This window comes from Perognathus longimembris, chromosome 21 (genome assembly GCF_023159225.1).
Source record: "Perognathus longimembris pacificus isolate PPM17 chromosome 21, ASM2315922v1, whole genome shotgun sequence".
In the NCBI taxonomy this organism is placed as follows: Eukaryota; Metazoa; Chordata; class Mammalia; order Rodentia; family Heteromyidae; genus Perognathus; species Perognathus longimembris.
The window spans coordinates 28786796-28801703 of NC_063181.1; the positions used below are offsets into that span (position 1 = coordinate 28786796).

General features: G+C 40.4%; 1 pseudogene; it reads right to left on the reverse strand.

Annotated features, from left to right (window-relative positions):
* Positions 1–14754, reverse strand: part of LOC125339377 — a 17981-nt pseudogene extending 3227 nt beyond the window's left edge.
* Between the last annotated feature and the right edge of the window lie 154 nt (positions 14755–14908).

Here is a 14908-nt window from a genome sequence, read left to right on the forward strand (position 1 = left end):
TTCTTTTGCCTGATGAATCCAAATTCTTTTTTAAAAAATATTTTGTTGTTACTACAAAGATGATGTAGAGTGGGGTCACCGTTACAAAAGTCAGGTAAAGAGTGCATTTCTTTTAAAAATAATAATTGTAATGGGGTCCAAGGGTGAGGGGAATCCCCCATCACTCCAAGAATCCACCACTCAGAGACAGTCTCAAGTTAAAAGATGGATTTATTGGGGAAGTAAAAAGTATACTGACCGGCCAGGGTCACGGCCCAGACTCGGGAGCTGGGACTGTGCACCCTGGGCCACGCTGGGGGTTGGGTTATAAAGGCAAATACCACATGGTCAAGCTTGCTACACGCAGGTGGCCAATGAGGTTACAACACTTACAGAGCATGCCAGGTCACACAAAGGTGGCCAATGGAATTACAGTCTTTCTCAGAGTTACTGTTTGAACCAACCTATCACTTTAGTTAGGCTTGGTGCTTGGATTTGGCGGGGCTCACATGATGCAGGCAGATATGCCTATTCATGGGAGGGCACAGGTTTAACCTTGAATGTTCCACTCCTCAGGCAGTCAAGCATTTTACACAATCTTATCACAGCCAAGGGGAACTTCCCTGGATAGGGCTGGGGAGATCTTAGTGAAGATGGCTTCTGCTCTCTTTAATCAGAGATGGAGTCAATCTGACACCCCTCAACAGCCAATGATGGCACTGGCCAGATCTGACCTCCATATTACAATAATAATAATAATAATAATTATTATTATTTTGCCAATCCTTGGGCTTGAACTCAGGACCTGGGTGCTGTCCCTGAGCCTCTTGGTACTCACTTGAGCCAGAGTGCCACTTGTGGCTTTTTCTGAGTAGTTTATTTGAGATGAGAGGCTCATGGACTTTCCTGTTGGGCTGGCTTCAAAGGGTCATCCTCAGATCTCAGCCTCGAGAGTAGCTAGGATTACAGGCATGAGCCACCAGTGCCTGGTGAGTGCATTTCTTTTTGGACAAGGCATCCTGCCTCCAGATGCGATTTTCTTTGTGAATTCACTTCCTTCTTATCTGCATGTGTCTTTGCATGTGCTGGGGTTTTAGCACTGTTATGTCTCCACTTTTCAACATCAAAAAAATTTTTTTTGACAAGAATGAGGCTTTAATCAGTTTTAAGTGGAGTTTATAACACCAAGAAATAAAGGGTTGTTAACAAACACAATAACAAATGGACATCTGATTGGTATGAGGCATTATCCTGTACACATATTTTTTGTGTCTCCTCAGTGCATAGCATTTACACACAGAGCCACTGCTGCACAGCACAAGAGTATCTGAAGAGGCTGAATCAGAGTAAGGCTGTTTAACAGACTGAATTTTTTTTAGTATATATATTCTATATGAAAACAGATGGAACTTTTGAACTGGCAGGTAAAAGGTGACTCTGTGGAGTACTAGAGTTAAAACCCCCACTTTAGTGCACAGTTCTACCCCTCCATCTGCACGCATGACACATTAACAGTATTTAAAGGTAAACGAGGCACTTGGTGGCAACCACAGCCAACGTTATGAACATATTCACCATCAAAATCTTGTTGATAAGTCATGGGAAGGCAATGTTCACTACTGTTCTCCGGGTTCTTGTGGGTTTAAAATACTTTTCTCCTGAAACATCACTTTAGAAGGCTTTTCAGGTAGTTTTGTCATTGTTGGTTTTAGGAGAAAAGCAAGATAGGTAGTTAGCTTTCAGGTCTGAACAAAAGTCTTAGAATGGCTTGATAGACAACTGTTTTACTGATAAATGAATTACTAGTTCTTCTATCTTCTTGGTTTTCACAGATTAATCTCATTTGTTTAATTATCTTATCTAAGAAAAGAATTTCAGAATGTCATGTGCTTTGATTTTAGCAATAAGGTTTTTCTTTTTAGGATGAAGAATGAGATACTACAGGCTGATGATAGTTTTGTGTGTGTGTGTGTGTGTGTGTGTGTGTGTGTGTGTGTGTGTGTGTGTGTGTGTGTTCTCAAGGGCCTGGGTACCATCCCTGAGCATTTTTGTCAAGGCTAGTACTCTGTCATTGACCCACAGTTCATTTCAGCTTGTTGGTAGTTATTGGAGATGAGTCTCACAGACTTTCCTGCCTGGGCTATTGTTGAAAGGTGATCTTCAGACCTCAGCCTCTTGAGTAACTAGGATTACAGACATGAGCCACTGGTGCCTAGCTCTGGTGATAATTCTTTAAAAAACATATTGTATTAAATGAACATTAACATGTATTGACTAGTCAATAAGTTCAAATTTGTATATCTGATTAAATATTTGATAATATATTGATTATTATTAAATAGTGAAATTTAATGAGATGGATTTTCTGAGAGAAAACCTGTTAAAACAAGTAAAACAAAAAAAAAGTTGCAACAAGCTGGGCGCTGGTGGCTCATGCCTACTCAGGAGGCTGAGATCTGGGATCAAGGTTCAAAGCCAGCCTGAGCAGGAAAGGCCCTAAGACTCTTGTCTCCAATTAACCACCAGAAAACCAGAAGTGGTGCTGTGGCTCAAGTAGTAGAGCACTAGCCTCAAGCTGAAATGCTCAGGGACAGTGCTCAGGCCCAGAGATCAAGCCCCACGACCAACAAAAAAATGTTGAAACATTATACATAGTAAAACTTATACTTATTAATCCTAATAACATAATGAAAATATTATTTTAAATTGCATTAAAGTGCTTGAAGAAATAAATAGGCATATAATCAATGCAACCAGACACATTGATGACAAAAGTTTAGGGTAATAAGTGCTAGAATTTTAGACATTAGGTTGTCTAATTCCATACATTGGAGTTTCAGATAGCTATAATGTAGTTCTGCATTAATAACTTATGTTACCCCCTTTCGACTATAACCAGTATAGTGATAAAATATTGGTTTTGTCTCTAAGTGAGACTTTACAATAGCACTTCTGCAAACATTATATGTTGTTGCCTTATGCAAGTCTGCAGTAGATCTCTTGCTAGCATGTACAAGGCCCTGGGTTAAACAATTGACTCTAACCAGGATTTACATATGTGTATTTATCTACTCAGGGAAGGGCCCAGAATTTTACTTGACATCTATAACCCCAGATACTTCGGAGGTGGAGACAGGCACTAATGGTCTGAAGCAGGCCTTGGCAGTTAGTGTGAGACCGTATCTGGAAAACATTACTAAAAGCAAAGGGCCTTAGAGGATTTGTTTTGGGGAGTGTAATTTTTTTTTATCTCTAAGTATATTTTAGATATGAGGTCCTTTCTGATGCGTAGCTAGTAAAGACCGTCTCCCATTCTGTGGGCTTTCTCTTTATCTTGCTAGCTCTGTCCTTTGCCATGCAGAAACACTTCAGTTGGATGCAATCCCATTTATACAGCTTTGCTTTGATTTATTGTGTTTCTGGATCTTTACTTAGGAAGTTTCAATCTGTGCCAAAGAGCCCCAGTATTTCACCTAGTCCTTCCTGTTATATTTTTAGGGTTTCTGGTCTTACATTGAGGTCTTTGATTCATTTAGAATTGATTCTGGTGCAGGGTGATATAGAAGGATCTAACTTCAGTTTTCTGCACATGTATAGCCAATTCTGCCAGCACCATTTGTTGAAGAAGCTGTCTTTCTTCCATCCTGTGTTTCTGGCTCCTTTATCAATGATTTCTCTCATCTCAGAGACATGTACACTTTGAGGTTTTGGTGTATTTGATTTTTTTATGGCAGAAATGGGAATTCTCACCCCACTCCAAACCTGAAAAGAGTGAAGGACCTAAAGGGCACACCTGGTTCTCTGCACATTGTCATGTGAACATAATGAAGTGCATAGGCTATCTGGCAATGTCTAAATCAGAAAAATGCCTTTGGAAGCTAAAAGGTAGCAAAGAAGTTGCCAGTCAGTTGACTAAATTTATTGAGCACCTACTGTATGCTAGACCCTGGTATAACTGCTGTAGACTTATTGGTGAGCAAGGCAGGAATTCTTCTCCTCTTACCTACTGTAGGAAACAAACGTGAGGCAGACAGAAAAACGTATGCAAATTGTCCAAGGGGCTAGCACAGAACATAGTAAGCTGGCTAAGATCACTAACTGAACCATTTCCTTGTTGTATGAACTTCATTAATTGATCTCTCTGAGCCTCTACTCTATATTTGCAAATAAGAATGAATAATTCAGTCTTCCCAGGAAGGGTATTTTGAGCATTTAACTAGTTAGTATATGCAAAGCAGTAAGTAGAGTGTTTGGCCCAAAAAAGGGCTATTATTATCAAGCACTATAAAGAGGTAATAAAGCAGAAATGCAGAGGAAGCAGTGTAGTGGGTGGGAGGCATCATGGTGGAGGAACCAGAGGTTCCTGAGCAAAGGAAGAAATCCTCAGCTGAGATACTCACAAGGACTGTCAAAGTCATCCAGGTGCTGATAGCTCGCAGGTGTAATCCTAGCTACTCAGGAAGCTGAGATCTGAGGATCTCAGTTTGAAGCCAGCCCTGGTAGAAAAGTCTATGAGATTTTTATCTCCAGTTAACCAGTATAAAGCTGGAAATGGAGCTGTGGCTCAAGTGCTATAGAGCACCAGTCGAGCAAAAAATGTGAAGGGATAGTAAGTACTCAGGCCCTCAGTTCAAGTCCTTGTACTGGCATAAACAGAAAAAATAAATATTGTGATGAAACTACACAGCTGCTGTCCTAGCATTTTCCAGTCAATCAAACTTCAGTGATGAAAAGAAAATAAATAAATAGTGAAGAAAGTTCTCCCCTTCTCCCATCCCAAACAACCTGTTTGCAAGTTCCTTACAGAGCATAAAGTCACAGGTAAGTGTGGAAACTTGGTTTTTGTTTTTAAATTACAAGTTCTGTTTTAGGAGAGTAAACTAGGAGAGTAAACTGCTGTATTCCTAGGTAGTTTTTTTTTTTTTTCAAATAGAATGCATTGTATAGATCTACACTTTTACTCCTTTTACTCTATCCTTTATTAAAATTAGATGCTTTTTAACTTAGAATAATGGAAGTAATTAAAAGTAGATGCTAAATTAAAATTTTAGTATTAAAATTAAATGATTTTTAACTTAGAATAATGGCTTACCTAGAAAAATTAAGTGGGTACCCGTTTTATGAATGAAAACTCATCTATAATGGAAGGCTTTTAAAATTCCTCTTCAAAAATTAAATTATGGAAAAATTAATTGTGGAATTCAGGATGAGAAAACCTACTTAAGGAATTAATCATTTTGTTAAACTCTGGTTTAACATTGTTATTGACTTTTGACTGATCAGACTCTGCTCTTAGGCAAATCCAAGAAGTTTAACAAGGAGAGGTTATTTTGTGATTTTTTTTTTCTTCAGGAAATTAGTAATTAGTGTGAAACTATCAAAATAGTTGCAAATGACTTAGTGATGATCAACGGTATAGAAAAGTCCTATGTGTATTTCTTTTTCTCCTGTAGACCTTGTTAGGTTTTTTTGTTTGTTTGTTTGAGCCAGGCATCAGTGATTCATGTCTATAATACTGGCTATCCAAGAGGCTGAGGATCATGGTTCAAAGCTAGCCTGTTCAGGAAAGTCCATGAGACTTGTATCTGCAATTAACCACCCAAAAGCCAGAAGTGGAGTTATGGTTCAAATGGTAGAGTGCTAGCCTTGAGGGGAAAAAAAGGTCAAGGATAACATCCAGGCCCTGAGCTCCAGGCCCAGCACAATCCCCCCACCTCCCAACACACATACCACTTCTTAGTTTATTTAGTACTTTTGGTTCGAATCTATTACATTTTAGGGAACAAGAATAACTACACATGGGAAATAAAATCTTGCTATTATATTTGAAGTAGATTCCTATTCTGTTCTCATCTCATATTCCTCCTTTGGTGGAAGCTTCGCTCTTTATAATTCTAGAGAAATTTCTAATCCACTTTAAGAAGCAACTGCACATTATGAAATAAAGCACTTTCCAAGTCAAATTATTTGCTCAGCATCCTTACCAAGTAGATTCTGGTCTAGGGCTCATACTTCATACAAGGAGTTTTGTTCCTCCATACAGAGGACAAATCCCAGCACTGCCTCCAAGGTCCTTTTCATGTCTGCACGAGTCCTCTTTCCTGAAGGTCACATCCTGCATAGCATCCCCACTGGCTGGCTCAGAGGAACACAGTTTTTCATTATTCATCACTGTTGCTCTAACCCTAAGAAAGTAAGATCATTAGCAATTTCACCTTCACATTTCCCCTACAAACGATGCCCTTGTACAAACAAAGTAATTATTTGTTTTGCTCCATGTATAACGAACTCATGAAGATGGGCAGAGTACTACTGAACAGCTATAACTGCTGGATTCACCTCCTTTTTTCTCCCAATAATCATTTGGAGGCTATTCCCCTTTAGAGAGAGAGAGAGAGAGAGAGAGAGAGAGAGAGAGAGAGAGAGAGAGAGAGAGAGAGTGTGTGTGTGTGTGTGTGTGTGTGTGTGTAACTTTTGTGGGTTTTCATTTCTGAAGCACTGTGCCACCCACTTTTAAAAATTAAATTCACTGAAAAGAAAAAAGCATTTTCTGGGCCTTCCCCAGAGAGTTTTTTTCTTTTTTTCTTTTTTATCTGTGTAGACTAACCAAGGATTTTTTTCACATATTGACATAAGCATTCATTTGCTAATTTGTTGGACATTTAAACTGCTTGAAGGCGTCCCCAGAATCCTGAATGAAGCTGCACTCCTGGGGTCCTTAGGTCTGTGCAAGTCCTCATCCTTCCCCTGCCTTGCATTTCCCCTCCTCTCTGCTGAGATAAAAGTCAGTGCTCTTCGCCTTAAGGGAAGAATGGGTTAAATGGACCAATATTCTAGGCTTGAATCTAAAAAAACAAAACAAAACAAAAAAACCACAGTCTTTTCAGAGGCCCTGCAGCACCTGCAGCAGCAAGGTCATTTGCACATCCATAAATAAATAAATTAACAATGAATAAATAATTTAATCCCAGCCACACAATGCCACCTTGCAGATTTCGTCCTTTAGCAGTGTCCAGTGAATTTGTTCATTTCTAATGCTTTTTGATAAAGTCCTCAGATACTTGCTAACTGTCAAGTTCATTTTCTTATTGTTTGCGCTTGATTAGTTCTCTATGACCTAAGGTTGCCCTTAAAAATCTACATCTCTCATGAAGACTCCCCCCACTCCCAAAGGCCTTCTATTTAGCATCCTCAGGAAAGGATGGAGAATGCTCACTGTGGTTCCATACAAAAGCACACAAGGTTTTAGTCACCAGCTTCCTGAGGCAGTGCCTCATGCAACCAAGCGCAAGCACAACCCATTAAGGAATATTGTGTTTTTCTAGGCTCTTTATCCAGTGCACTTGAGTGTATTTAAGTCAGGTTTCCTGGGTCTTGGAAGAACTGGGTCACCTCTCCTTTAAGTCATCTAAGCAGCCATCAATGACAGTACTGGGTCCATTGGTCTTCATGGACTTTGATGAGGCCCAGGGCTGCTCTGTGTGTGTGTGTGTGTGTGTGTGTGTGTGTGTGTGTGTGTGTGTGTGTGTGTTAAGCTAGCTGAGAAATTGCTATCATTTCCTCATTTTACACCTCTGCTGAGCATCCTGTGTAGGCCATGGGCCCCAGGACAGGAGTCCTCTCCAGCCTCAAGTCTGTGGTTTCCAAGCCACTTTTAACATTGGTTGAGGCCTCCTTGCACTGTGTAGAATGCTCACACTCTGGGCATTCTCTTTTCTGCCAAAAGGCCAGCACTTTGAATGGTAAAAATGGAGGCTTCTAGTTGTCCAAATAGACTAACAGTCTGACTGAATGGAAACCAAATTCCTCATTTCTATTTTTATCATAAATTTACAATGATTGTTTAAATCAGTTTAAGTCAGTACATCTTAACAACTCTGTTAAAGTATTCCACATTTTCTGACTGCTAAGTCTTTAGACTTTTCAGGTTTTCCTTTTTGTTTGTTTTTGGTAATACAGTTGGGGCTTCCAGTAGATTGTCAATTTATTAATGAAATCAATTTTGATAATTATGGAAGAAAGGGATATGTTTTATAAAATGTTACCATTAGGCCAACTATTGATTTGTCAGTGAACCTAGCCCACTATTGACTTTTTTTTTTGAAAGTTGTTCTGTGATCTTTATTGTTTTCTTATTAGCATTGATAATTCTTTTTTTTTTCAAATTAATTTTTTTTTATTTTTTTTTCTCAAATTTTTATTATCAAACTGACGTACAGAGAGGTTACAGTATCATACGTTGGGCATTGGACTATTGACTTTTGATTAGCAGAAGTTTCAGGTTTAGTGTCAAGACTCTGTTATGGTAGCACTGGGGGAATGGTGTGGAGGTGGGGGAGCTTGAGTTCAAGCCCTGCCAGAGCTACATAGTGAGATCCTGTCTCAAAAAGATGGGGCTGGGATGTAATTGAATGGTAAAGTGCTTGCCTAGATGCACAATGAATGGTGGGAAAGAAAAGAAAAGAAGTCCCTACCGGAAAATTAAGGGAATTAATAGAGAGAGAAGTTTGTGAGCTCATTAGACAGGTTTCAAAAGAACAAACTATAGTTGAAGTCCAAGTGGAAGAGCCTGCCTTTCTTGATCCAAGTTAGCTTGCTGCTGTTTATATTCTATTGCAGAACTTACATGTTCCTAAGCATTTCAGCCTGCAAATGTTAGACACTTTCACTTCATGGTCAAGACTGAATCCAAAATCATCTGTACAGACAGTTGATTTGTCTGTCTGTTTATGTCTTTCTATAATTGTATCTAATGCCTTCTCTGGATTTATAAGCAAATCCTACAAAAATAAATGTCTTGTGGTTTTTTTCCACATACAATGGAGAAAAGATTTCTGGGGATGGTGGTGAAGAAAACTAATATTGCATAGCTTATTTTAAATCTAAATAATGGGCAAATTTTTAATAAAAAAGCAATATTTATTTGCTGTGCATATTTTGTCCACATCTCCCTCAGAACTCCCTGCCCCACCCCCTTCCTGTCCTAACAGGATTTGAGTTCAGGGCTTGGAATTACTTTGCAGGCAGATACTCTTACCACCTGAGCCATGTCCCTAGCCCTCCTTCAGAATCCCTTGAAGAGGAAGAGTCTAAAAGATTTGGATAATCTTATTTCTCATAGTAATCTTGCCCTATCTCAACATTTCAACCTTTGTCAGAGTCAGTGAATTGAACTTAAATTACTTCTATTTTTTTTTTTAACCAGTCCTGGGGCTTGGACTCAGGGCCTGAGCACTGTCCCTGGCTTCTTTTTTGCTCAAGGCTAGCACTCTGCCACTTGAGCCACAGCACCACTTCTGGCTGTTTTCTGTATATGTGATGCTGGGGAGTTGAACCCAGGGCTTCATGTATATGAGACAAACACTCTTGCCACTAGGACATATTCCCAGCCCAAATTACTTCTAATTTTTAAACTCAAGAGAAGAAGTATTTCAGGTGAGCAATGGGTCCTCCTCATCATTAGGAAGAGGAAAGGAAGATGGTGGCCTGCACTGTCCTTCCCAAAGGGGCTGAGGGTGGGATAAGGAAAACCCTAGGCACCTCCAAAGGCCAACAACTGCATATGAACTTGAGAGTCCAGGTTCAAGTCTCAATTCCATAGTGAAAAGGAATGCTGTAGTTTCAGCCTTGAATATAGTTTGAATCTTAGTTGTTCTCCCAAAGGCTCATGTATGCAAGGCTTGGTCCACTGCCCGTGCTACTATTGGAGGTGGTGGAACTTTTGGGAGATGAGGTCTAGTTGAAGAAAATTGGGTCATTGAAGGTAGGCCTCTGAAGGGCACACTGGGATCCCAGCCCCTGCTGTCTCTTCTGCTTCCTGTGAAAAGATGAGCTTCTTCCTCTACACGGTCCCACCATAAATTACCCTAAAACAATGGCACCAACCATCCATGGACCAAAATCTCTGAAACTGTCAAGAGAAGTAAATTTTTCCTCTTTCTAAGACAAGTTAGCTCATATATATATATATATATATACATATACATATATATGTATATATATATTTATTTTTATTTTTTTATTATTATTATTATTATTTTTTTGGCCAGTCCTGGGCCTTGGACTCAGGGCCTGAGCACTGTCCCTGGCTTCTTCCCGCTCAAGGCTAGCACTCTGCCACCTGAGCCACAGCACCCCTTCTGGCCATTTTCCATATATGTGGTGCTGGGGAATCGAACCGAGAGCTTCATGTGTAGGAGGCAAGCACTCTTGCCACTAGGCCATATTCCCAGCCCGAGCTCAGATATTTGTTACAGTAATGGAAAGCTGACTAACACAGACTAAACTCCCACCTGACCTGTGGAGAATCATTCACTTTAGGCTTCTTACTTCTGTAGGGGTGGCAGTCAACAATGAGGGAATGAATAGTTGGGATGATCTTTAGATTTGTAATTCCACTGGTGTTTGGTGGAGTCAGTCCTAAAGACTTTTAGCTCATAGAAGATCCTGAAAGAGGCCATCTTCATCAGATATACTGCTACTTCCTGAGTGACCTTGTAGGAAGAGAGAGCTACTGACCCAGTGACTATGAAACTTCATACTTGTAAAATTTGGGGCTACTGCTCCTGTTTTTGTTGTTATTGTTGTTGCTGCTGCTGCAGTTGTGCAGGTCCTAGGGCTTGGGATGCTGTTCCTGATCCCTGAGCATTTTTCATTCCAGGCTAGCTCTCTACTACTTGGGCCACAACTCTACTTCCAGCTTTTTGGTGGTTAACTGGAAATACGAGAGTCTTGGGACTTTTCTTCCCAGGATGGCTTTGAACCACAATTCTCAGAGCTCAGCCTCCTGGTTAAATAAGAGTAAAGGTGTGAGCCACCAAGCTCTTGGCTAACCCTAATGTTTATTTATTAAGTCTTTATTTTTTCACTGCTGAGTTTCAGTCACCAAGGGGCAATTTAAGTTCCCAGCTCTCTCTTCACAAGCACAGTTTCTATAAAGGACTACGCCATCTAATATGACTCATTCATTCCTAAAATGAGGTAGAAATCTAGACACATAAGCAGGTACATCCTATGTGTTTCATGTAGTTTAACAGAACTTCTGGGGATTAATGCTTGTGTTGTCAGAGGCCTAGAGTATGAGATCTTAGGAGACACCTCAGAATCCAGGAAGATCCCTTATTGTACTGAAGAGGAAAGGAAGTCCTTGAGCGTTGGCATGACACTTAGCTCTTCTTTGAACAATTAGTTGAATAAACACTGCAGAGAAAGGAACATATATCTTATTTTTTGCCTGATAGGTAGATCTGAAATTCATCCTGCAGCTATGCTGATTAATTGGGTTGTTCTGTGAGTCCTCAAGATTACAATAATTTAGAGATTCTGGTCAATTCAAACACATTATGTAACCTATATAAAAACTGACATCTAATTCTGAAGTCTTCTTATTCTAAGTGAATTAAATCTATGTTTAGAAAATAAGGCTCTCTTTATAGTTCTTCTATCCAGAAAGTTACTTAAAATTTTTAGTTTCTAATCAGGCAATGTGTATGTGTGTGTGTGTGTGTGTGTGTGTGTGTGTGTGTGTGTGTGTTAGGAAACCTAATTTTGCAAAAAGATTTTTTTTTTTTTGCTAGTTCTAGGGCTTGAACTCAGGGACTACACACTGTCCCTGAGCTTTATTTGCTCAAGTTTAGGGCTCTACCACTTAAGCCACAGCTCCAGTTTTGGCTTTTAGTGATAGTTTAGCGGACATAAGAGTCTCACAGACTTTCTTGTCCAGGCTGACTTCAAACTGTGATCCTCAGATCTCAGCCTCCTGAGTAGCTAGAATTACAGGTGTAAGCCACCAGCACTCTACTTAAAAGTTTACTGCCCTTCTCTCCTGTCATTTCCTTTCCTTTCTAAATGTACTTATGAACAAAAAGTAAATTACCATCTAACTTGGGAGAAAAAAAATAGGTTTTTAAAAAAAGATAATCACAGGTTATAGTTTGTAATTTTTGCATAATTCATTTGATTAAAGTGATTGAATCCAACCACTTTATAATAGAGTGATTCACTTTTCTGTGAAACCCTGTAAGTAGTGTCAAGATATAACGAACCCAGTGGCATACAAGTTTTCTTATTGTCATTTATTTATCCTAATTCATTTCAAAATTCAGTCCCTCAAGTTTCTAACAGAATTACACTCAACTTGTCTTTTACCCAGAGATTTGATATTCATTCTGAAATAACAAAGGAGATCTATACTCTTTAGGAAAATACTGATTTTTTAAAAAGAAGATAAATCTCTGAACTTCATGTAAGAGATCATGCATACCCACCCCATCCAAACCTGCATTTTGCCCAATGCTAAAAGCAGTCTCCCCTCTTCTCAAAAAGTGACAGCTACTTTGTGATGTGTTCTTAGATGCTCAATTGGAAACAGGGTATAAACAGAGGTAAGACCTCCATCCCTGGCCCAGCCCTACCAGCCCACTCTGGTGAGCCCTATGAAAGGACTAAGTCCCTGATGAGTGATGGGTGGCTTGCTTCACAGCTAAGGGTATTGGTAGGCCTGAGTGGAAGATGTTAATGACTTGTACCTGAAGCTAAGGTTCAATGTAGAATAAGGCAAGCAGTATCAACGTCACTCATGATTTTTTTCAGGTAGGAAATAGTGTTTTCCTCTTCTCAGACATCTCGTGCCACTCAGAGGGAGGGACCTTCTCATGCTCTTACAACTTGGGGTGTGGCTTTTGGCTCTCCACACCATTTCCAATGAATAAGGCCTGCATTTCCTATATTCTTTTTTTTTTAATGAGGAAGCTCAAATGGCCCATTTATTGTATGCTTTAGTTACAAGGGAACATAGTATAAACATAGTAAGGATCACAGTAAACAAAGGTCAGGAATACATATTTACATAGCAAGTGTGGGCAAAACTTAATCATGAAAATTCTACTTCTATTTTGCACTTAATGGTCAGAATGTATTTCTAAGAATTATGTCAGGAAGAAGCTCAAAGCTATAAAATGAGTACTATCTTAATGGAAAAAAAACAACAACTGCATCTTCTTTGACAATCTCCAGGTTGCTGGAAGCCAAGAAAAGCAGATTGTTGACAACTTTTGAAAGAGTCAAAGGTACTTAAATTATGAAGTCACAGTTGGTTTCAGATACTGAGGTATATAGTCTACCATCAATAATGTTAATACACAGAAGGAAAAAAAAAGATCCATAGATCTAACTCTCTTCAGTGGCCAGTTAACTCTGGATCTTCCTTCCCAACTCCAGAAACCTGGATTCCCAGAGTCCTCCTCTGGTCTCACCAACAGAGGACACACTTCTCAGGCCTCACCAACAGAGGACATGTGCCTCAGAAAGGCAGTGGAAGACACTTGGCACATTGCTCCACCTCACTTCCAAGGGCTGATCCCCTGGCTCTGGCTCTGGCTCTGGTACTTGTTCTTCTTCCTTTAGATCACTGTCCAAACCTTGATGTTTCTTCACTAGAAAATGGAGAAACTTCCCAATTTTCTATCTCCTTGGTCAAAGAAATCATCTTGTTGAAATGCAAACTTCTGCTTCAGCGCATGAGATATTAAAGACACTGGGTCCAACAGTGAACTCTGTCTTTGCTTCTTATGAATGGGCCTACCACCTGGTGACCGTTCGGCAGCACGAAGCTTCACTTTATCTATGTCCTTTAGAGCATCCAACATGTTTGGAACATCAGCATTTCTCTGGTTTGGGGAATGATTATAAATGTTCTTCCTCATACTGGACTGATGCCTTTTCATTTTAGTTACTGGAATATCTGAGTCACCAACATTGGTTCCAGGTTGCATGGGGGGAATCCGTGGAGGTTGGGGAGAAGGAACTGGTGGTGGCGAAGGAGGAACCACTGATCATGGAAATGGATCTGGTTCAGCACTCAGCTGAGCTGATAATGGTGTCCCTTCTACACCACTCAAGCCACAGGAACCAGAGTTGCTGTAACTACTCAGTTCCTTCATAGCCACAATCGCAGCAATCTGAGAGCGAAGGAAATTGAGCTCATCTTGGAGGGCAGCCAGCTTCTCGATCGCAGCTTTGCTTACAGGTGCATCATTTTCCACTCGCATGTTCAGCCCTGCAGCAGGGGACAGGGGAGCCCGAGCTGGTTGCAAAGGAGGAAAAAATTCAAGTTCTTCCTCATCCTCCTTTTTCCATGTGCTTTCTCCATATCTGAGGTAACCAGCTTCTTCATCATTTTCCACACACAAAATATCGGCAAAAGATGGAACCACAGATCCACAATTATTAGATTCCACAAAGTTCAAGGGTGGGATCAACTCAAAATTAGGTCTTGGCAAGGTTCTATCTTATCTTTTTTTTTTTTTTGCCAGTCCTGGGCATGGACTCAGGGCCACCTGAGCACTGTCCCTGGTTTGCTCAAGGCTAGCACTCTGCCACTTGAGCCACAGCGCCATCTCTGGCCGTTTTCTGTGTATGTGGTACTGGGGACTTGAACCCAGGGCTTCATGTATGCAAGGCAAGCACTCTTGCCACTAGGCCATTTCCCCAGCCCCTTTGGCAAGGTTCTAAAGGAAGTATTTTCCCAATATTATGAACAATACTCTGAGTGGATCCATAGTATTTATTCTCCCAAATCAGCAAAACCTGGTCTATGGGAACACCAAAATATGCCAGAATCTCTCTTAAGACGTTCAATATGAGAGACATTGATGAGCAAATTCAAGGTAACATCATCAATTTCTCGGTGCCTTCTGGGAAGCCGAGCCTCACCAGAGCCGGGGACGTGGGGCCGAGGGCGTTATAAGTTCCTCTGAATACTCCAGAGAACGTTGATACAGGTCCATGTGCTCTGGTTACATGACCTGGGCAGTGCAAGCAGACAAGGAGGCGCCCAGGTGGAGGTCAGCAGGCAGAGAGGGAGAGCTGGTAGAGCCTTCGCTAGAGCCCGCTTTCGGGCGGTAAAGCTTGGTCAGGGAAACCTGCATTT